Genomic DNA, 17,284 nt, shown 5'->3' on the forward strand with positions numbered 1-17,284 from the left:
GGGGGGTCATACAGAAAAGTACAGTAAACTGCTCCATTCCTCACTGCTCCTGGCTACATACTGGGGTGGCGGGAGCCACGCTGCATTGCCAGCGGCCTTTCCCCTTCCTTGCTCTCTCTCTTCCCGGCCTTGGGGATAGGGGACGATGCAGGGTGCTTTGCTGCACTCCTGGCACTGTTTGCCCAGTGCTCCTTGCTGCATACTGTAAGGTTGTGAATATAAGCCGCACTTTAATTTTTCATAGTCTGAATTTTGGGGGAAAGTGAGGCTTATATTCAGGAAAATACAGTATTTGCATCTTCAGTCTGCATGGAGGGAGTCCAGCTCTTACAGCAGAGCTATTTCAAGAGCGCTTTGTAACACACAGCAGTGCATCCTGGGAGTCCAAGGCATCTCTCTCAGAAGAAGAGTTTGGATATGATATCCCGCTTTATTACTACCCGAAGGAGTCTCAAAGCAGCTAACCCTTCCTCCCCCACAACACTCTGTGAAGTGAGTGGGGCTGAAAGACTTCAGAGAAGTGTGTAGCCGAAGGTCACCCAGCAGCTGCACGTGGAGGAGTGGAGACGCGAACCGGATTCCCCAGATTACGAATCTACCGCTCTTAACCACTACACCACACTGGCTCTCAGCCAGCAAGCAGCCAGACTGCCTGAGATGGATCCGCTTTTTTCCTCTTCCTTCTTCCACCCAGAACCCCTTGCTAAAGTCTCTGTTTTCCTGTCACCTCACACCAAGTTACGCGGGCCACCTTCCAAATCCCCAGTCTCTGTTCACGCTTCTGAGCAGGAGGGAAGAAATTCTCAATAAAATCATCATCATCATCATCATCATCATTTATTACTTATACCCCCCTGCCCATTTGGCTGGGTATCCCCAGCCACTCTGGGTGGCTTCCAACAGAACACTAAAAACAGAATAAAACTTCAAACATTAAAAACTTCCTTAACCAGCGCTACCTTCAGGTGTCTTCTAAAAGTCAGATAGTTGTTTATTTCCTTGACATCTGATGGGAGGGTGTTTCACAGGGCGGGTGCCACTAGTGAGAAGGCCCTCTGCCTGGTTCCCTGCAACTTCGCTTCTCGCTGGACCTCAGTGTCCGGGCTGAATGATGGGGGTGGAGAAGCTCCTTCAGGTATACTGGACCGAGGCCACTTAGGGCTTTAAAGGTCAGCACCAACTGACCTTGTGCTCAGAAACATACTGGGAGACAATGTTGAGACTGGTGTTATATGGTCCCGGCGGCCAGTCCCAGTCCCAGTCTAGCTGTCACATTCTGGATTAATTGTAGTTTCCAGGTCACGTTCAAGAAGCACATTGCAGTAGTCCAAGTGGGAGATAACTAGATCTCTACCTCTTTCACATTGGAACCAGTGAAAGCAGTGAAGGTCCCGTGTGAGTGTCTGGAGGCAGTTGGAGGATGCCGCTGCACGCGGGAAACAATCTAGGAAGTGTTTCCCATGTGCAGCAGCATCAGGAGAAGTAGCACTCCCGCCAACTGGTTGGCTGGCGGGTGTGCCACTTCTCTCCCCCCCCCCATGCCACTACCTGTGAATTGGACGACCCCCGTTTTTTGACATGATTATTTAGTCAAAAAACCTTGTCTAATACATGGAAAAATACGGTATATGTGGGTATTTTTTCTTATTTTCTTTCTCCCCCTCCAATTTTAAAGGTGTGGCTTATATTCGGGTGCAGCTCATTTTCAGGCCAGGTGGGTGAATAAACCCTACTTCTTAAAGTCTCCACTGTGGCTCAATCCTCCCAAGGAACACAAACCCTGGGTGAACCCTGGAACCCTCCAGCAGAGAGTGGGGGTGGCATCCAGCCTCCAAGGAATGCATCACCTGCTGCTGCCACACCTGAAGCTCCTCCTCAGAACCGCCCCCCCAAGCTGCCTCTACAACATCCTCTTGGTGAATAGTTCCCGATGTAGAGCTTCACTCACCCCTTGGGGCAGGCACCAATTTTTCATTCAACTCAGGTGCCAAAATGTCTTAGGCCACCCCTGTTTGTTCTCTATGCAGTTAATACTCTCAAATTGTGGAGCCCTGATAAAGTTTGGGAATGGATCTTTGAAAAAGACGCCTTTTTGGACTCCACCAAGATAAAAAACTCTGGGTTTTCCTACTGGTTCCCACGAGTAAAAGCAGTCAAAATCTGTGCCAACTACCTGGTGGAGATCACTGATCCCACCCTTCGGAGAGCTTTCACCATGGCACGGTTTCAAACATTGCCAACTGCTTATCTGTCCGGCAGATACACAAAAACCCCAGTTGAACATCGTTTATGTCCTTGCTCTATGAAAATTAAAGAGGATCTTACACATTACTTCCTCTATTGCCCCATTTACTCGGGCTTTAGAGTCGCATTGCTGCAAATTATACCCAACTCTATAACCAGTCCTGAAGATAGAGTAAAATTTTTGTTAGTTGATGCAAACCCACGCATTACCCATGTGGTAGCGGTCTTTGTGATGAAGGCCATGAAAGCCAGGGAAAGATTTATAGACGACAATGTAAAGACCTCGTCTGTTTAACTCGCTGCTTGTTTTCCCTCCTTTTCTATCTTGTGGGAAGAAGGTTTTGTTGGCATAGTATGTAATGAATTTTAATATTTTTAACTACTGTAGTGTTGATTTTTGTGCACAGGCATAGTCCTCACAATAAACGGATTTGTTGTTACAACAAAACAAATTCCTTCCAGTAGCACCTTAAAGACCAACTAAGTCAGTTCTTGGTATGAGCTTTCGTGTGCATGTACACTTCACTTCTTCTGAAGAAGTGTGCATGCACACGAAAGCTCATACCAAGAACTGACTTAGTTGGTCTTTAAGGTGCTACTGGAAGGAATTTGTTTTGTTTTGACTATGGCAGACCAACACGGCTACCTATCTGTAACTGGATTTGTTGTTGTTGTTGTTGTATTATCGGGCAGATGATATATTTTTGCAAGCTTGACTGGTGTCATGTACCACCTGTATATCATTTTCATAATATTCTCTCTTAAGGCACTACATGCCGTGAACTTCATACCTGTGGTCCATAACTGTTCCCAGTCAGCAAACATAATGTTATGTCCAACATCTTGTGCCCATTTAATCATAGCAACCGTTTGATCTTGAGTGTTCCATCTCAACAGCAAGTTATACATTCTTGATAATACCTTAGTTTTAGGGTCTAAAAGTTCTGTTTCCAATTTTGATTTTTCCACCTTGAAGCCAATTTTTCTGTCCAAATTATAAGCCTCCCTTATTTGATAATAATGAAGCCAATCTCGCACTTTGTCTCTTAATTTCTCAAAACTCTGCAGTTTCAATTTGTCACCTTCCTGTTCCAAAATCTCCCAATGCTTCGGCCATTTGGCCTCCATTTTGAGCTTTTTCAGAGCCTTCGCTTCCATCGGTGATAACCACCTTGGGGTTTTACTTTCAAGTAAGTCTTTATACCTTATCCAGACGTTAAACAATGCTCTTCTAACAATATGGTTTTTAAATGCTTTGTGTGCTTTAACCTTGTCATACCACAAATATGCATGCCACCCAAATACATTATTGAACCCTTCTAAATCCAAAATGTCTGTATTTTCAAGAAGCAGCCATTCTTTCAGCCAGCAAAATGTAGCTGATTCATAATAAAGTTTAAGGTCTGGCAGGGCAAATCCACCTCTTTCTTTTGCATCAGTTAGTATTTAAAATTTTATTCTGGGCTTCTTGCCCTGCCAGACAAATCTAGAAATATCTCTTTGCCACTTCTTGAAACAGTCCATCTTATCCAAAATTTGCAATGATTGAAACAAAAATAACATTCTTGGCAACACATTCATCTTTATAACAGCAATTCGTCCCAACAAGGAAAGCTTCAAGTTTGACCATATTTCCAAATCCTTTTTCACTTCTGACCAACATTTCTCATAATTAACTTCAAATACCTGGAAGAATGGCAGATGCAACTGATAGACTATATGGAACTAGCAGAAATGACCGGCAGAATCCGAGACCTGGGAGAGGAAGCAGTGGAAGAGGACTGGAAAAAATTCAAGGACTACTTACAAAAATATTGTAAATTGTATGAGTGTTAAGAAAGATGCAAGATTATAAACAATTTGGCACCATTAAATTAGTTGAAAGGAATATGAAGATAAGTAAAAACATAAGAAAAGTTAAATTTTTTGGATAAATATCATGTTCATAGAATCATAGAATCATAGAGTTGGAAGAGACCACAAGGGCCATCGAGTCCAACCCCCTGCCAAGCAGGAAACACCATCAGAGCACTCCTGACATATGGTTGTCAAGCCTCTGCTTAAAGACCTCCAAAGAAGGAGACTCCACCACACTCCTTGGCAGCAAATTCCACTGTCGAACAGCTCTTACTGTCAGGAAGTTCTTCCTAATGTTTAGGTGGAATCTTTTTTCTTGTAGTTTGGAACCATTGCTCCGTGTCCGCTTCTCTGGAGCAGCAGAAAACAACCTTTCTCCCTCCTCTATGTGACATCCTTTTATATATTTGAACATGGCTATCATATCACCCCTTAACCTCCTCTTCTCCAGGCTAAACATGCCCAGCTCCCTTAGCCGTTCCTCATAAGGCATCGTTTCCAGGCCTTTGACCATTTTGGTTGCCCTCCTCTGGACACGTTCCAGTTTGTCAGTGTCTTTCTTGAACTGTGGTGCCCAGAACTGGACACAGTACTCCAGGTGAGGTCTGACCAGAGCAGAATACAGTGGCACTATTACTTCCCTTGATCTAGATGCTATACTCCTATTGATGCAGCCCAGAATTGCATTGGCTTTTTTAGCTGCCGCGTCACACTGTTGGCTCATGTCAAGTTTGTGGTCAACCAAGACTCCTAGATCCTTTTCACATGTACTGCTCTCAAGCCAGGTGTCACCCATCTTGTATTTCTGCCTCTCATTTTTTTTGCCCAAGTGCAATACTTTACATTTCTCCCTGTTAAAATTCATTTTGTTTGTTTTGGCCCAGTTCTCTAGTCTGTCAAGGTCGTTTTGAAGTGTGATCCTGTCCTCTGGGGTGTTAGCCACCCCTCCCAGTTTGGTGTCATCTGCAAATTTGATCAGGATGCCCTTGAGTCCATCATCCAAGTCATTGATAAAGATGTTGAATAAGACCGGGCCCAAGACAGAACCCTGTGGCACCCCACTAGTCACTCTTCTCCAGGATGAAGAGGAACCATTGATGAGCACCCTTTGGGTTCGGTCAGTCAGCCAGTTACAAATCCACTGAGTGGTAGCATAGTCAAGACCGCATTTTACCAGCTTCTTTACAAGAATATCATGGGGCACCTTGTCAAATGCCTTGCTGAAATCAAGGTAGGCTACATCCACTGCGTTCCCTTCATCTACCAGGCTTGTAATTCTGTCAAAAAACGAGATCAGGTTAGTCTGACATGACTTATTTTTCAGAAATCCATGCTGACTATTGGTGATCACAGCATTCCTTTCTAGGTGCTCACAGACTGTTTGCTTAATGATCTGCTCCAGAATCTTCCCTGGTATTGATGTCAGACTGACTGGGCGGTAATTATTTGGGTCCTCTCTTTTCCCCTTTTTGAAAATAGGGACAACATTTGCCCTCCTCCAGTCTGCCGGGACTTCGCCTGTTCTCCAGGAATTCTCAAAGATGACTGACAGTGGTTCTGAGATCACATCTGCCAGTTCTTTTAATACTCTTGGAAGCAGTTCATCTGGCCCTGGAGACTTGAATACATCTAAACTAGCCAAGTATTCTTGTACTATCTCCTTAGTTATTCTGGGCTGTGTTTCCTCTGCTGAATCATTTGCTCCAAATTCTTCAGGTCGGGCATTGTTTTCTTTATTGGAGAAGACTGAGGCAAAGAAGGCATTGAGGAGTTCAGCCCTTTCTGTGTCCCCTGTTTGCATTTCACCATCTTCTCCTCTGAGTGACCCCACTGTTTCTTTCTTCCTTTTGCTACGAACATACCCATAAAAGCCTTTTTTGTTGCTTTTAACCTCTCTAGCAAGCCTGAGTTCATTCTGTGCTTTAGCTTTTCTGACTTTGTGTCTACACGTGCTGGCTATTTGTTTGAATTCCTCTTTGGTGGTTTCCCTCCTTTTCCATTTTTTGTACACATCCTTTTTTAATCTTAACTCAGTTAAAAGTTCTTTAGATAGCCACCCTGGCTTCTTTAGGCACCTTCCATGTTTCCGTCTCATTGGTATTGCCTGAAGTTGTGCTTTTACTATCTCCCTCTTAACAAACTCCCAGCCATCATGAACTCCCTTTCCCTTTAGTATTACTGTCCATGGGATCTCACCCAGCACTTCCCTAAGTTTTATGAAGTCGGCTTTCTTAAAGTCAAGAAATTGAGTTCTAGTATGCTTGGCTGCTCCTTTTCGCTGTATAGTAAACTTCAGAAGAGCATGATCACTCACGCCTAATGATCCTTCCACTTCTACCCCACTAACCAGGTCATCAACATTGGTTAGGACCAGATCTAAAATGGCTGTTCCTCTTGTTGCTTCTCCCACTTTCTGGACAATGAAGTTGTCTGCAAGGCCAGTGAGGAATCTGTTTGACCTTATGCTCTTGGCTGAGTTTGACATCCAACAAATATCCGGGTAATTGAAGTCCCCCATTACTACTATCTCCCTTCCTTTTGCATGCTTGGCCATCTGTTCCAGGAAGGCATCATCTATGTCCTCCGTTTGGCTTGGGGATCTATAGTAAACTCCCACAATGAGGTCCCTGTTATTCTTCTCTCCCTTAATTTTGACCCAAATGCTCTCACTTTGGCTTTGAGGTTCTAAATCTTGGATCTCTTCACAGGTATACACATCCCTGACATATAACGCCACTCCTCCTCCTATTATGTCATATCTAGTTTGCTGTACCAAGAGCTCAAGCTCATCTTGTTTATTTCCCATGCTTTGCGCATTAGTGTACAGACATTGAAGTCCATTAATCATTTCCCCGTGTCTCTTATTTAAGGATTTTTTCCTCCCACCACTAGGTCTGCGTGCTGTTTGCTCCATTTGGTCTATGAAATTTGGATGATCATCTTCATCAATTGATAGACTCCTACCTTCAGGAGCACTGTCTCCCTCCCCCACATTAGTCAGTTTAAAGCCCTCCTGATGAGGTTTCTGAGATTTTTGGCAAAAACATTCCTCCCAACCGTTGTGAGGTGCAGCCCATCGCTTGCCAGAAGTCCATCTTCAAGAAACTGCAGTCCGTGATCTAAGAATCCAAACCGTTCCTGTTTACACCATTTGCGAAGCCAGCTGTTCACTTCCACTATTTTTCTCTCTCTCCCTGGGCCACGTCGTTCAACTGGGAGGACAGATGAGATGACAATTTGTGCATTTAATTGCTTCAATTTCCTGCCCAGAGCCTCATAGTCTCTTTTGATCTTCTGGAGGCTATTGCTTGCAGTGTCATTGGTTCCCACATGAACCAAGAGGAAGGGGTATTTGTCAGTGGGTTTTATGATTCCTTGCAGTCGTTCAGTTACATCTTGGATCTTAGCCCCGGGGAGACAGCACACTTCCCGAGACATCTTGTCAGGCCCACAGATCACTGCTTCTGTTCCCCTCAGTAGGGAATCCCCTATCACCACTACACGCCTCCTCTTAGGTTTGGTCGGGGTTCTTCCGTGAGCTGTCCGTTCCAAGGTCGCCTGCACATTCCCTGAGGACTGACTTTGCTGCTCGTCTTCATATACCTGATCGACTGTAATGAGGGAGAGATCCTCAAATGGAGTCTGCTCTTCGTCTTCCATGCTAGGGGAGAGGACCTCAAAGCGATTGTGTATTTCTAAACAATCAGAGCGAACCCTGGGCCTCCTACTTCTTTGTGTCACGTTTCTCCATATATCTGGCTCCTGTGTTGGTGAACTAGCCTCCTTCTCAGGGGAGTCCCCTGTCTCCTCCTTGGTGGAGACGGTGTGCTCTGTTGCTTCCAAGAGCTCCAGCTCTCTAATTCTTTGGAGCGTAGCTACACGTTCCTCCAGTTGCTGGACTTTGTCTTTTAAGAGGGCAGTCAACATGCAATTGCTGCAGGTAAAGCTGCCTGCAACCTTTGGCAAGATGGCAAACATTGTGCAGGAACCGCAGGCGACTGCAGCTGTTCCCTCACTCTCCATCTTGAGAACGTGTCGTTGGGGGTGGCTACAGCGGTCCTCCATCATAAGAAGCGTGCAGACAGGACAAATAACTCTCCCCCCAAAAAAACCCTAGGTCTCCCCCAACAAACGTTTGAGACTAGCTCCCCTAAATCTAAAAGATTGATCAAACTGCGTGCGCCGCTGCCCTGCAAGCTCTGATAAGCTCCTCCCACAGCTAATCACCTACCTCAACAGAAACCCTGCCCCCTCTGACCTTTGCACAGGGAGAGCAGCTAATCAGCCACAAGAAACACACACAAGAAAACCCTTTTTGCTCCTTCTTCAGCCGCTGCCCTGCAAGCTTCAGCCGCTGCCCTTAAGCTTTTAAGACTTGGGTTAAAATTATCTAAAATTAGGGATAGAATATTTGAAAATTATAAAATAAGAATTGAAATAAGCTGATAAATTGCTAGATTAAGTTTGATTAACTTGGAACGCAGGAACGAGGGACGCGAGGAAGTCCAATGAAGTGAAGAAAATATGATTATGATACTTTGTTTGTATGTTCTTTTTTATTGTATTAAGAAAATGTTTAATAAATATCTTTTTTTTAAAAAAATAACTTTAAATAGATTTAAGTTCTTAGCGGTCTTGTTAACCCCCAGGTATTTTACTTTCTTTACCAGTGTTAAACCTGTCTCCTTCTGTTTTTTTTTTTTTTAAGATAATTTTTACTAATTTCCAAAACAGAAAACAGAAAACAAGAAAAGAAAAGAAAAAACACAGAGAAATAAATAAAATGTGACTTCCCCATACCTCCCCTTCACTGCATCCTTGTTTTGCAATTTTTTAGCAACCCTTCAGTCAATTTTTTCATTTAACTTTTTTGGGTTTTCTCAACTTAAACGATTACAGCTGTAATTCTCTGTTTCTTACCCCTTGACATCTTAACAGTCCGAAATTTTACAACAGTTCTTAAGATATACTTTAAACCTGTCTCCTTCTGAAACCTCTCTTTCTCAATCGATGTTAAGTTTTTAACTTGTTCAATTTAAATCCTGCCAGTTGACCAAATTCTTGAATCAGTTCCAGTACTCTTTTAGTACTAGATTCTGGCTCCTGTAATGTCAATACTAAATCATCTGCAAAAGCTTTCAATTTGTCCTGTTTGACTCCGACCTGTACCCCTTTAATCAAATGGTCCCTTCTAATCATGTTTAGCAAAACCTTCAGGACCGAAATAAAAAGCAGTGGGGAAATTGGGCAGCCTTGTCGTGTCCCTTTCTCTATCTTAAATTCCTCTGTCACCACATTATTAACTATTAGTTTAGCCTTTTGTTCTGAATAAATTGCACCTATACCATTTTCAAAACCTTGACCAACCCCCATCCCCTGAAGATTTTTCTTCATAAAATTCCAAGAAATATTATCAAAGGCTTTCTCCGCATCTACAAAGATTAAAACTGCTTTAGTATTAATGTTCACTTGCAGCTTCTCCAAAATATTGATTATATTCCTCGTATTGTCAGACAAGTGTCTACCCAGGAGAAAGCCAGCTTGATCTTTATGTATCTTCTCCACTAAAACTTTTTAAAATCTTTTTGCCAAAATGTCTGCAAAAAAATTGTAATCCACGTTAAGCAAGGATATGGGGCGGTAGTTCTTAAGTTGGGTCTTTTCCAACTCAATTTTTGGTATAAGTGTAATGAATGCTTCCTTCCACGACTCTGGCGCTTTTTTCCCCTCCAAAATTTCATTCAACCTCCTTTAGTGGTTGAATTATCCAATCTTTGGATAATTTTGCACCTTCTATCTCCTGTTCTGTTATTTTATTAACTTATTTTCTTGAGAATTTTTTTGTAATCCATTTGTTTTTAAAAATCAGTCTATGTCAGTCTCTTTCTGTGGCCCTTGTGTATATAACTGTTTAAAATATCTCTGGAAACATTTCCTAATTTCCACTGGATTCTGTACAGTCTTTCCTTCCACTTCCAAATTAGTAATGGTATTAAGTTTTTTGTTGTTTTTTTTTTCATTTGCCAGGCTAGCCATTTCCCACATTTATTAGCGGATTCAAATGTCCATTGTCTCATCTGTTTTATTTTCCATTCTATTTCCTGGTTCATCATTTTCATATATTGAACTTGATGTAACTTTATTTCTCTCAAAATCTCTTGTGACTTTGGTTTCACTCAGTTTCTTCTCACCTTCTCTTATTTTCTCCAAAATTTTATCTTTTTTCTCATTTTGAATTCTCTTCTTTATTGCATTCTGTTGGATTAGAAACCCCCTCATGACCGCTTTACTTGCATCCCAGATTACTCTTTTTTCAGTGGTAGTGTTCATATTTATCTCAAAATAGTCTCTCAAGGTTTTTTGGGCCTTCTTGGTATCCTCTGCATCTCTAAACAGGGCGTCATTCATCCTCCATCTGAAGGAGCCAATTGGTGTTAATTTCATCTCCATTCTCATGGCATTATGGTCGGAGCAGGTTTTAGGACATATTTCCACTTTTCGAATTTTAGGAGCCAGTCCTCTAGTTATCCAAATTTGGTCAATTCTTGTCCATGTCATTTTGGCTTCAGAAAAGAAGTTTCCCTCTCTACCCAAGGGATTCTTTGTTCTCCAAGTGTCTATCAAGTCCATATTGTCAGTCATCTCAAAAAAAGTTTTTGGTAGTCTGCCATCCTTGGTGACTACCTGTCGTTGTGACTTGTCCATATGTGTAGATACCACTCCATTCATATCTCCCATCATAATGATGTTATAATCCATATAATCCAGCAATGTCTCATGCAAGTTCTTAAAAAATTCAGATTTCCCCTCATTTGGCGCATAAACTCCTACTATCAGAAATTTCTCTCCTTGTGATTGAATTTCAATTGCCACAAATCTTCCTTGGTCATCTTTAAAAATAAATTTCGGTGATAGGCTCTCTTTTGCATAAATCACTACTCCTCTTTTTTTAACCTTGTCTGATGAAATAAACTCTTGACCCAATCTTTTATTGATCAATACTTTCCTATGCAGCCTTATCACATGTGTTTCTTGTAAACAAATCAAGTCCAATTGGTCCTTTTTCAATAAATGTAAAACTTTTTTCCTTTTCTCCAGAGAATTAAAGCCATGAATATTCCAACTTAGTAGTTGCAGAGACATGGTGTAATTATTTTGCTTTTCCTCCAACTGCACCTAATAGTTGTTCTTGTTCTGTCGGTGGTACCACTTTCTGTAGGTTATCCAATCCCAAAGGTAGTGATACTATGTCTAGTAATCCTGGTTCTAATGCTGTTGGCTCTTCTTCAGATTCTTTTTGCAGGTCTTCTCCGTGGTCTCTCAAAAATTTTCCTTTATCTTCCACTGATCTTATTTTAAACTTTTTCCCTTTAAAAGTAAAGGATAGGCCTTGGGGGAATTCCCACCTGAAAAGAGTTCTACTTCCTCTCAGCAGGGCCACCAAATCTCCGTAGTTGGACCTAAGATACAAAAGATGTTTTGGGATATCCTTAAATATCTCCAGTCTTGATTGATGTATTTCCAAAGTCCTCTGAAAGTGCAGGCTCAATATTTTGTCTCTCTCCTCTTTTGTTCGGAGGGTAATCAAACAGTCTCTCACCCTGTTCTTTCTCCCCCCTCTTCCAAGTCTGAAAGCGCTTACTATCTTGAAGTCTTGCTTATCTGAGTCTAAGTTCCAAAAGCCTACAAATTCCTGCATTAAAAAGTTGCTTAAGTTATCTTTCTCAAGTTCAGGTACAGCCCTGATTCTTAAATTTGTCTGTCTTTCCTTCAATTCAATCATAGACAGCATCGACCTATGATCCTCAAGTTGCTTACATATCAGTGGTATCTTTTCCTCTACAGCCAATGCCTTTTCCTTTGCTTCTTCAGCTGTCTTTCGATTCAAAGTAGATTCCTGCAGCAATTTCTCAATGGATTCTGTATTTGAGTTCACCTTCTGCCCCAAATTATTGATGCTTATAGTATTTTGGTCGATTTTAGTTGATGCTTCAGCCACTTGTTTACTTAATTTTTCCAAAGATTCATAAATTTTCCCTAATGCTGAAGCTAAAACCTCTTCAGATGCCATTTCTTTTAAGCCGACTTTAACAGGGTCCTCCCCTGGTGGAGCAGGAGGGCCAGATGCTGATGCTCTATGCTGCTGTCTAATTTTACCCGATCTTGTTGTTTTTTCCTGAGGCAAGTATGCCATAACACTTATCTGAGAATCAAGGTCAATCCCACGGCCATAGAGTGGAGAATTCCCCTGGCCAGTTTAGAGTGGAAAATTCCCTTACCAGTTGTAGCAATTTCAAAAGTCCTCTAGGGGGACACAGTATCAGTCAATGCTTGTTACATTTGAAGTAACTTTTCAACTTTTCCAAATCCCCCATTTAACAAAATAAACAACAGTTTCAACTTCCTTCAAGTCTAGAGAGACCAGTCAGAGTCAAAGTATCTTTCTTACAGAATAACTGTTAAATTACATTGTCCATTAACAGTGCGATTCACAGTGCGGTAATCTTATTGCCCACTGACACTCCGTTCCCAGGCATTAAGCGGTGTTTTCTTTGGTCCCTTTCCTCTCTTTTTTTTTTTTTTGCAGGCAAAAATTACTTTCCCTTTTCCCTCCCCTCTCCTGCAGCTCAGGGAGAGAGTTCTCATATATTGGTGTTGGAATTTAGATCCTTTTAAGATGATTTCCAGGTCTTGGCTTAAATAGTCTTTGCTTTGATCTATTTACAGAAATGGAAGGCGGACTTCCTGTTTACACCTTCCCGCTTCGGTACCAAATTAGTACTTTTTCTTCCCCTTATTCTGAGGTCTTTGAACTTGACCTACTCACGGGTAGTTGTTCTATAGCCGAATTGTCACAGGAAAAAGGTCAGCGCTCTCCGGCAGCAGCTGTGCGGCTTCACTCCACGGAAGAAGCAATTGACTCTCAGCATCGCGCCACACACCCCGTTCCACTCCGGAGCCCATACCCAGGTTCCTTTGCAAATTGGGGGGGGCGCTGAAGGTGCCCGCCGAGTCCCCACGGTCACAGGCTTCACCCGCCTGTGGTTTCAAAGGGGTCCCCGCTTCGCCGTAGCGGCTAGACCCGATTTCCGCGGAGCTAATCCCTCAAAGCTAGAGGGAGTCCGCCATTGCCAATGGCGCCGCCTCCGGAAGTTGCATCTTTATTTCTGGTCTCCTAACGTATTGTTACAGGCCACCCCAATCTCTGCTGAGCAGTGCAAGATTCCAGGGGTTCTGGCACAGCAGAGACTGTAGTGTCTTTAAGATATATAATTTTATTACATACACACACACACACACACACACACACAGTGTACACATACAGTGGTACCTCGGGTTAAGTACTTAATTCGTTCCGGAGGTCCGTTCTTAACCTGAAACTGTTCTTAACCTGAAGCACCACTTTAGCTAATGGGGCCTCCCGCTGCTGCCGCGCCACCGGAGCACGATTTCTGTTCTCATCCTGAAGCAAAGTTCTTCTATTTCTGGGTTAGCAGAGTCTGTAACCTGAAGCATATGTAACCTGAAGCGTATGTAACCCAAGGTACCACTGTATACACACACACACACAATGTTCCGTTGCACCAGAAGCTGTTTAGTCATGCTGGCCACATGACCTAGAAAGCTGTCTGTGAACAAACACCAGCTCCCTTGGCCTGGAACAAGATGAGCACCACACCCCATAGTCGAATTTGACTGGACTGGACCAGGAGTTCCTTACCTTTTACTTTATACACCTGAGCCTTGATGGAGTGCAGAACATTGCACCCCAAGTGTCTCTAGTTGCTTCTCCCACAGCTTCTTGGATCCAGAGCAGAAGCCAGACATGCTCCCTGGTCTCTCCCAGCCAATCTTCTCTTTCCAAAAACTTCCTGCAGAAGTACACTTTTTCCCCTGTGATGACATCAGGCCCCCTGTAACCTTGGCAACCTTCCCATCCCAACTCTTTTGTCTCTCAGACAGTCCGTGCATTGTCAATTGCTCTTAATGACCTGGTACTCTGCTCTCTTTGTTTCTTAATGGCACTTCTATCAGCTGATAGAACAGGAAATCCGGTATAGCCTGTATGTTGGCATCTTCCTTTATACTCCAAATATTAGCTAAATTATAACATTGACTAAACTTAAGAATTTAGGAGGCTCTGCCCCCCAACGAACAACTTCATCTTTCATTCCATTCTGGTTCAGTAAATGGCTGGGAGACAGCATGTGGAGACAAGTTGTGTATAACTGATTGTTTTATCCTCCAGCTAAGGCAATAAAATTTAATTGTTTGGTTGTTTCCAGCGAGAAAGTGGAAAATCCATTTATTTAATAATACAAACGTTCTGCTTATCAAGCTAACAAAATTATAAAGTTGACTGGGCAAGGCTAGCCTGTGAAATGGCTTTGAACTGTTTTCCCCCTTAAGGAAATTGTCATTTCACTGAGCACTAATGAAAGTCCTTGTTATGCAGAGCAGTAATAAGTGGCGTATGATTGAAGCTGCCAAGCTGTATGTGAATTGTAAAGTTATTGTAAATTGCAGCTATTGTAAAAAGATGGCACAAAGACCAGTAACTTGAAGAAGGCACAGTAATCCTAACAAGTGGGGATTAGCAGGAGAATTATGAAGCAGACTCAGAAACTCAAGATGTTTTCATGAGAAAGCAGTATGTTAAATTCAGACTATGCATAAAGCAGTTCATTCCAGATCTTGACATTTATCCCAGATCACCATCTTTTTCAAATGCATTTTGAAAAAGATGGTGATCTGGGATAAATGTCAAGATCTGGAATGAACTGCTTTATGCAAGAGGAGAAATTGAATTAAAACAGACACATCAATGTAGTCTGACATTGCCCCAAGAGAGAGAGATGGTTTGAATCAGCTGTTGAAGTTACAGTGCTGATAAACATGAAGAGGTTCCAGCATCCAACACTGGTCTGCACATTTGCCATACTAAGTGAGGGTTCTGTTCCCTGTTGATTCCTCTCAGACAATTTTGGGGGCCAGGAGACAGAGAGCTGACCTTCCCCACTCATGGCAAAGTGTAGCATGCCCTTCTGTGTATGGATTTGGCAATGTAGAGGATACCCACCCAGGGGTGTAGCAATGGGGGTGGAGGGGGTGCGCTCCACACTGGATGCCATCCTGAAGGGGGGTGACATTTGGCACGCCCCCCTGCGACTCCCCCAAACCCAGCGAGCAGCAAAGCGGTGAACGGCAAAGTAGCTGCTGTGGCTCTTCCTCTTCCCCCAGCTTGCTGTAGGCTTGGGAGTTGCGGGGCGGGGGGGATGTCACCCCACTTCAGCCTGAAGCTCTCCCCAGGGAAGTTATACAACTTTAGGTGCCAGACAAAAATGTTCCTTTTTAACAAAGCCTTTGGTTGATCCAATTTACATCCTATGCCCTTTAAAAATGTGGTTTTGGGGGGGCTATTGGGTTGTTGTTTCCAATTTTATTAGCTATTTTGTAGTTTTATATCTTGATTTTATTCTGTGAACCATCCTGAGATCCATGGGTATAAGGCGGTATATAAATCAAATAAATGAATGAATGTATGTATGTATGTATGTGTAATGGTTGTAAGGGGTTACTTGTGCGTAAGTTGCCTTCAATTTCAGTTAGATTGCCTGGTTCACCATGCCTTGGCTGACAGCCCACACTCCGTGGCCGGTCAGTCGCTTGCAGAATCCGTCAGTGGGCATTTCTTGAACCTCTTCAAGCATAAGAGCTGTTTGACGCCAAGTCTCCTCCTACTTTCCCTGCGCGGAACTCGTCTGCGCAAGTAAGGGGAAGGCAGAGGCGTGTCAGCGCTGTCCCCACTAGTCTCTGGTGAAGGGTCTTGGAGCCCTGTCTCCAAATCCTCCATTTCCTTCTCTTCTCTACTGGTGTTACGCTGAATTCCTTCCCCCCTGCTGGTCCCCTCTCCTGCATCGTTTTGGAGCCTTGCCTCCACCTCTCGCTCTGATGTCAGTTCCCTGACATCCACCTCCCTCCCAGGACCCCCTCCACCCCCGGCCCGACCCGGTGACGTAACCTTGTCTCCCTCTTCAGCCGACGATGCAGGAAACCCCCGGAAGGAGCTGCTGTCGTCCTCCGAGGACTCAAACCCCACTTCCCACCCGCTCCGATTTCTTCGCGCGGGACGGGCTTCCCAGTCCGAATCCTCCTCCCGACGCTTCTCCTCCTTCCTCTTCAGAAGTAGGAAAACCCACAAAATCCTCCTCCTCCTCATTGGTGGTTCCAAATTGCTCCTCCCAGAATGTCTCTATTGGTTTGGGCTTCCTCGGATACCTGCTGTGGAACTCTTCCACCAAATATCCATCATCTACCTTCCCCGCGGGAACCCACGTGTTTTCTGACTCGGGTTCTCCTTCCCAAGCTACCAGGTACTCCACCTGCTGCCCCCGCCATCGCGAATCTAGGATCTCCATCACCTGGTTGCGATGTTCCCTCTCCTCCACTTGTGGTTGTGTGAGGCCTTCTCCTCCTTCCCCCCGGAACCTCTGCCCCCCCCCCCGTACGGTGAGAGCAGCAACCTATGAAACACTGGGTGGATTTTCATGCTGTCTGGCAACTTGAGCCTGAATGCCACTGGGTTCACTTGGTGTGTTACCTCAAAGGGTCCCAGCCGTTTTGGCCGCAGTTTCTTGCACCCTCCCTTAAAGGGTAGCCCTTGGGTGGATAACCACACCCGGTCCCCCACCCTTATAGTCTCCCCTTCCCGGCAACGCTTGTCTGCTTGCCTCTTGTACACTTCCTTGGCCCTTTCCAGGTTCATCTTAAGCTGCTGGTTCAGAGCCTCCATTTCTTCTACAAACTGTTCTGCCGCGAGTACGCTCCACCGTTCCTCCCCCCTCCCGGGAAAGGCCCTGGGGTGACACCCATAATTAGCCATGAACGGGCTCATCCCTGTGGACACATGCTCAGCATTATTATACGCAAACTCAGCCAGTGCTAGCTTCTCTACCCAATCGTTCTGTCTCTCGTTCACGTAGCAGTGCAGATATTGCTGTAAAATACTGTTCGCTCTCTCTGCTTGCCCGTTGGTCTCCGGGTGTCTCGCCGTCGAGAATCCCACCTCCACCTGCAATAAGTTCATGAGCCTCCTCCAGAACTTCGAGGTAAATTGTTTCCCTCGGTCTGAGATAACCCTCGAAGGAGCCCCATGCAACCTGAAGATGTGATCCACAAACAA

This window comes from Podarcis erhardii (genome assembly GCF_964252035.2).
Source record: "Podarcis erhardii genome assembly, chromosome: 6".
Taxonomy (NCBI): domain Eukaryota; kingdom Metazoa; phylum Chordata; class Lepidosauria; order Squamata; family Lacertidae; genus Podarcis; species Podarcis erhardii.